The sequence below is a fragment of the Leptonychotes weddellii genome, chromosome X (assembly GCF_054177405.1).
Source record: "Leptonychotes weddellii isolate Sample4059 chromosome X, ASM5417740v2, whole genome shotgun sequence".
Taxonomy (NCBI): domain Eukaryota; kingdom Metazoa; phylum Chordata; class Mammalia; order Carnivora; family Phocidae; genus Leptonychotes; species Leptonychotes weddellii.
The window spans coordinates 42,186,801-42,194,078 of NC_138385.1; the positions used below are offsets into that span (position 1 = coordinate 42,186,801).

The following is a 7,278-nucleotide window of genomic DNA, read 5'->3' on the forward strand; positions in this document are numbered from 1 at the left end:
GGATATGGACAAAAAGAATCCCTCATGCACTGTTGGTGGGAATGCAAACTCATAGCCACTGTGGAAAAGAATATGGAGGCTCCTCAAAAAGTTAAATTAGAATACCCTAATATCCAGTAATCTCACTACTGGGTATTTTCCCAATAATACAAAAACACTAATTCAAAGGGATACACACACCCCTATATTTATAGCAGCATTATTTACAATAGCCAAATCATGGAAGCCGCCCAAGTATCCATCAATAGGTGAATAAAGAAGAAGTGGTATATATATGCAATGGAATATTATTCCACCATAGAAAGGAATTAAATCTTGTCATTAGCAATAACATGAATGGAGCTAGGGTGTAAAATGCTAAGTGACTTAAGTCAGTCAGAGAAAGATCAGTACCATATGATTTCACTCATGTATGGAATTTAAGAAACAAAACAAATGAACAAAGGAAAGAGTGTGAGAGAGAAACCAAGAAATAGACTTAACTATAGAAAACAAACTGAGGGTTACCAGAGGGGAGGTGGGTGAGAGGATGGGTGAAATAGGTGATGGGGATTAGAGTGCACTTATCATGATGAGCACTGAGTAACATATAGAATTGTTTAATCACTGTATTGTATACCTGAAACTAATAGAACACTGTATGTTAAGTATATTGGAATTAAAATTTTAAAAAACTTAATAAAAAAATCATCCATACAAATTTAGAGAAAGTGAAAATTATAGTCAAACTGATAGATTAATTTTGAATGTTTTTTCATTATGCAAATAAATTATACAGAATGTATGCATTTGTATCTGGTTTCTCTCATGCAACATTATAAGATTCATTCATTTGTATCCTGCAATTTTATTTATTAGTATTTATTAGAATTTATTTATTAGTTCTAATAGATTTTCTTGGTGGAATTTTTAGAGTTTTCTACATAGAGTATTGTGTCATCTGAAGATAGTAACAGTTTTACTTCTTCCTTACCAGTGTGGATGCTTTTTATTTATTTTTCTTGTCTAATTGCTATGGCTAGGACTTCCAGGAGTATGTTGAATAATTGTGGGGAGAGCTGGTATATTTTTCTTATTCCTGATCTTGGAGAAAAAGCTTTCAGCTTTTCACCATTAAGTATGTTAGCTGTGGGTTTGTCACATATGGTCTTTATTAAGTTGAGGTATCTTCCCTCTATACCCACTTTGTTGAGATCTTTTATCATGAATAGATGTTGAATTTTTTCAAATGTTTTTTCTGCATCCATTGAAGTGATTATATTATTTTTATCCTTCATTTTGTTAATGCAATTAATTGATTTGTGAATATTGAAACATCCTTAAAACATCCTTGTATCCCTGGAACAAATCCCACTTCATAGGTGTAAATGATCCTTTTGGAGTATTGTTAAATTCATTTGGCTAATATTTTGTTGCAAATTTTTGCATCTATGTTTATCAAAGATATTGTTCTGTAATTTTCTTTTCTTGTGGCATCCTTTTCTGGTTTTGGTATCAGGGTAATGTTGGCTGCATATTTAAAGGCATTTCTTCCTCTTCAATTTTTTGAATCATTTGAGGATATGTATTAACTCTTCTTCAAATGTTTGGTTGAATTCACCTTTAAAGCCATCTGGTCCTGGAGTTTTCTTTGTTGGGACTTTTTTGATTACTGAATCAACTTCATTACAAGTAATTGATCTGTTCAGGATTTCAGTTTGTTCCTGATTCAGTCCTGGGAAACTGTATGTTTCTAGGAATTTATCTATTTCTTCTGGGTTGTTCAATTTGCTGGCTTATATTTTTTTGTAGTAGTCTCCTATAATGTTTTGTATTTCTGTGGTGTCAGCTGTAACTTCTCTTTTTTCTTGATAAGTCTGGCCAAAGGTTTATCAATTTTGTTTATCTTTCCAAAGCTCTTAGTTTCATTGATTTTTTTTAGTCACTATTTCTTATACTTCTACTCTGATCTTTATCATAATAGCTCTAATAATAGTTACTTAAGAATGTTTTTTAAAATTATTTCTAGCTGTGTCTTTCTCTTTAAATTTTTATTAAATCCTAGTTTTAGCACATTGTGATTAATTAATATGGTCTTTATTACCTTTGCTTTCTGGAATTAGTTTTCTTTTAGAATCTAATGTGTGATCAATTTTGTAAAAGTAAAAGGATGGTTGAAAATAATATATATTTTCTGTAGTGTTTTGTTTGTTATAATAGTCTGTTTAATATTAAATTATATATTATTTTTTCCTACTTTAGCTACGATAGAAAGGGTGGATTAACACTTCCACTTCAATTATGTTTCTCTCATTTTCTTGGAGGTAGTACATGTAATGCAGTGGTTCTCAAATGTTAGCATGTATAAGAATCAAGTGGAATACTTATTAAAATGCAAACTTCAGAGCTCTAGAATATTTCAGAGATGATGTCAGAGATGATTATATTTTTAATAAGCATTCTGATGCAGGTAATGCTAGCACTAACCTTTCAGATACACTACTGTATCTTTGAGGTTCTCAAGTTATGATGACCTGGGCCCAAATCTCAGTTATGCCTTTACCAGTGAGAATCTTGAACAAGTTATTAAACCTATGTTCAGTTGTTTCATATCTAAAATGAGAATAATCATGTCTGCCACATAGTGTTATTCTGAACATTAAATTAGCTAACACATGTGAAAATGGTAGTGCAGTACCTGGTCACATTGTTCATTATTATAAAGGCCCATGCCTCTTATTTTCATTGACCACATACTATTTCATCAATGTAAAATAAACTCTGCCTCACTAATTGAATTCTACTTTGATTATTATTAATTACCATCTATACTTTCTTATTTGCATTTTTCTGTTATGAAATGTTTTTACTTTTTTTAAGATTTTATTTATTTATTTGTCAGAGAGAGAGAGAGCATAAGCAGGGGGAGTGGCAGGCAGAGGGAGAAGCAGGCTCCCCACTGAGAAAGGAGCCTGATGTGGGACTCAATCCCAGGACCCTGGGATCATGACCTGAGCTGAAAGCAGACACTTAACTGACTGAGCCACCCAGGCATCCTGAAATATTTTTACTTTTTAAGGGACTTTATTTTAGATATCCCTTATAAGTTGCAGATAGTTGTATTTTTCTTTTGTCACTTGAGTCTGAAACTTTGTTGTTGTTGTCTAGTTTTTATTTCATAATCATAAACTTAACTCTGTAATCCAGCTAGACTTGGAGAGGAGTAAGGAAAATATGGATCCCATAGAACTGCAATGAGAGCCCAAAGATTGTTGGATATTTTGAGCAGATGGGGGTGAAGGGGTGCTCTCCTGAGCTACAGAAGGAATGATCTGGTATTTAAGATAAAACACAAGTCAGATTTATTAGATTTGTCCACAGTCAGCAATGGGTACTTCTTGCTGGTCTTGCCATTCCTGGATCCAAAGTACTCCATGGCTTCCATAATATTCATGCCCTCTTTCATCTTGCCAAAGACCACATGCTTGCCATCCAACCATAGAATCTTGGCTGTGCAGATGAAAAACTGGGAACCATTTGTATTGGGCCCAGCATTTGACATGGGCAAGATGCCAGGAACCATATGCTTCAGGATGAAATTCTCATCATCAAATTTCTTCCCATAGATGGACTTGCTGCCAGTGTTATTATGGCATGTGAAATCACCACCCTGGCACATAAATCCCAGAATAATCCTGTGAAAGCAGGAAACTTTATAACCAAATCCTTTCTCCTCAGTGCTCAGAGTATCAAAGTTTTCTGCTATCTTTGGAAATTTATCTGCAAACAGCTTGAAGGAAACAAGGCCTGAGGGCTAATGTCCATGGTGATGTCACAGAACACAGTGGGGTTGACCATGGCTGGGTGGTGGTGTCTGTAAGGCCAAGTCTGAAAACTTTTATTAGAGGACTTAACTCATTTACATTGGCTTTATCTTCCATAAGTTCTTTTGCTTTAATATTTTCATATTTTCATGCTGTTTACTTTGTTTTATTTCATATACAATATTTTTCTTTAGTTTTTTGTTTAGATATTTGGAAGAAATTAACCACCTTTTAAATTTACCTTTGTGTTTTAAAAGTTGTACCTACATTTCTCTTATCAATGTTAAGTAAAAAATGGTATTTCTTGATTTCTCCCCTTCTTCTGAAACTATCTCTACTATAAATAATGTTTTACATAGCTAGATATTCATAAGACTTATTTTTCAACTTTGAATTTTAAAAGTTTCAACCAGGATATATCTTGTCCTGCTTACCTCATTTATTTTATATTATATTGACCCTTTCCAGGTCAAAGTTTTCTACTAAACTTTGGGATTTTTTTTATTTTACTTGGGTCTGTTCTTCATGTGATTGGAAAACTTGGATTTCCTAGATCCATTTTCCATATTGTATTACATTTTTTCCATTTTGTAATAATTTTTTTTAGTTTTTGATGTAGTGTTCAATGATTCATTAGTTGCTTATAACACCCAGTGCTCATCACATTGTGTGCCCTCCTTAATGCCCATCACCCAGTTACCCCATCCCCCAACTCACCTCCCTCTCCATAAGCCTCAGTTTGTTTCCCCAAGTCAAGAATCTTTCATGGTTTGTTTCCTTCTCTGATTTCTTCCCATTCAGTTTTCCCTCCCTTCCCCTATGATCATCTGTGCTATATGAGTGATACCATATGATACTTGTCTTTCTCTGATTGACTTATTTCGCTTAGCATAATACCCTCCAGTTCCATCCATGTCGATGTAAATGGTAGATATTCATCCTTTCTGACGGTGGAGTAATATTCCATTGTATATATGAACCATATCTTCTTTATCCATTCATCTGTTGAAGGACATCTTGGCTCCTTCCACAGTTTGGCTATTGTGGACATTGTTGCTATGAACATTGGGCTGCATGTGCCCCCTTCTTTTCACTACATCGGTGTCTTTGGGGTAAATACCCAGTAGTGCAATTGCTGGGTCATAGGGTAGCTCTATTTCTAATGTCTTGAGGAATCTCCACACTATTTTCCAGAATGGCTGTACCAGCTTGCATTCCTACCAACAGTGTAAGAGGGTTCCCCTTTACCTACATCTTCGCCAACATTTGTTGTTCCCTGTCTTGTTAATTTTAGCCACTCTAACTGGTGTAAGGTGATATCTTTTTTTTTTTTAAAGATTTTATTTATTTATTTGAAAGAGAGAGAATGAGAGACAGAGAGCATGAGAGGGGGTAGGGTCAGAGGGAGAAGCAGACTCCCCGCTGAGCGGGGAGCCCGACGCAGGACTTGATCCTGGGACTCCAGGATCATGACCTGAGCCGAAGGCAGTCATTTAACCAACTGAGCCACCCAGGCGCCCCTGTAAGGTGATATCTTATTGTGGTTTTGATTTGTATTTCCCTGATGGCAAGTGATGTGGAACATTTTTTCATGTGTCTGATGGCCATTTGTATGTCTTCTTTGGAGAAGTGTCTGTTCATGTCTTCTGTCCATTTCTTGACTGGATTATTTATTTTTTGGGTGTTGAGTTTGATAACTTCTTTATAGATCCTAGATACCAGCCCTTTCTTTATCTGTTATGTCATTTGTAAATATTTTCTCCCGTTCCGTAGGTTGCCTTTTAATTTTGTTGACTGTTTCCTTTGCTGTGCAGAAGGTTTTTATCTTGATGAAGTCCCAATAGTTCATTTTTGCATTTGTTTTGCATTTGTTTCCTTTGCCTTTAGAGACATGTTGTGCAAGAAGTTTCTGCAGCTGAGGTCGAAGAGGTTACTGCCTGTGTTCTCCTCTCAGATTTTGATGGATTATTGTGTCACATTTAGGTCATACATCCATTTTGAGTTTATCTTTGTGTATGGTGTAAGAGAATGATCCAGTTTCATTCTTCTGCATGTGGCTGTCCAATTTTCCAAGGACCATTTATTGAAGAGACTGTCTTTTTTTCATTGGATAGTCTTTCCTGCTCGTTGAAAATTAGTTGACCATAGAGTTGAGGGTCCATTTCTGTGGTCTCTATTCTGTTCCATTGATTGATGTGTCTGTTTTTGTCAAGCCCCTTGCTCTTGATCACAGCTTTATTATATACTTAAAGTCAGGCATTGTGATGCCCCCAGCTTTGGTTTGGTCCTTTTTCAACATTCCTTTGGCAATTCAGGGTCTTTTCTGGTTTCATACAAATTTTAGGATTGTTTGCTCTAGCTCTGTGAAAATGTCAATGATATTTTGACAGGGATTGCATTGAAAGTGTAGATTGCTCTGAGCAGTATAGATATTTTCACAATGTTTATTATTCTAATCCATGAGCATGGAATGTTTTTCCATTTCTTTGTGTCTTCCTCCATTTCTTTCATAAGTGTTCTGTAGTTTCTAGAGTACAGATCCTTTACCTCTTTGGTTAGGTTTATTCCTAGGTATCTTATGGTTTTTGGTGCAATTGTAAATGGGATTGATTCCTTAATTTCTCTTTCTTCAGTTACATTGTTCGTATATAGAAATACAACTGATTTCTGTGCATTGATTTTGTATCCTGTCACATTACTGAATTGCTGGATGAGTTCTAGCAGTTTGAAGGTGGAGTCTTTTGGGTTTTCCACATAAAGTATCATATCATCTATGAAGAGAGAGAGTCTGATTTCTTCTTTGCCAATTTGAATGCCTTTTATTTCTTTTTGTTTTCTGATTGTTGAGGCGAGGACTTCTAGTACTATGTTGAACAAAAGTGGTGAAAGTGGGCATCCTTGTCATGTTCCTGACCTTAAGGGAGAAGGTCTCAGTTTTCTCCCATTGAGAATGATATTTGCAGTGGGCTTTTTATAGATAGTTTTTATGATATTGAGGTATGTTCCCTCTATCTCTACACTTTGAAGAGTTTTAAACAAGAAAGGATGCTCTATTTTGTCAAATACTTACTCTGCATCAATTGAGAGGCTCATATGGTTCTTGTCTCTTCTTTTGTTAATGAGACCTATCTTGTTGATTGATTTCTGAATGTTGAACCACCCTTGCATCCCAGGAACAAACCCCACCTGGTCATGGTGAATAATCCTTTTAATGTACTGTTGGATCCTATTGGCTAGTATCTTGGTGAGTATTTTGGCATCTTTGTTCATCAGGGATATTGGTCTGTAATTTTCCTTTTTGATGAGGTCTTTGTCTGATTTTGGAATCAAGGTAATGCTGGCTTCATAGAATGAGTTTGGAAGCTTTCCTTCCATTTCTATTTTTTGAAACAACTTCAGTAGAATAGATGCTATTTTTTCATTCAGTGTTTGGTAGAATTCCCCTGGGAAGCCATCTAGCTGTGGACTCTTGTTT

The 7,278-nt window shown here is 35.3% G+C and overlaps 1 pseudogene; it reads right to left on the minus strand.

Annotated features, from left to right (window-relative positions):
• Window positions 1–3,344: 3,344 nt before the first annotated feature.
• Window positions 3,345–3,837, minus strand: LOC115940938 (peptidyl-prolyl cis-trans isomerase A pseudogene; annotated as a pseudogene).
• Between the last annotated feature and the right edge of the window lie 3,441 nt (window positions 3,838–7,278).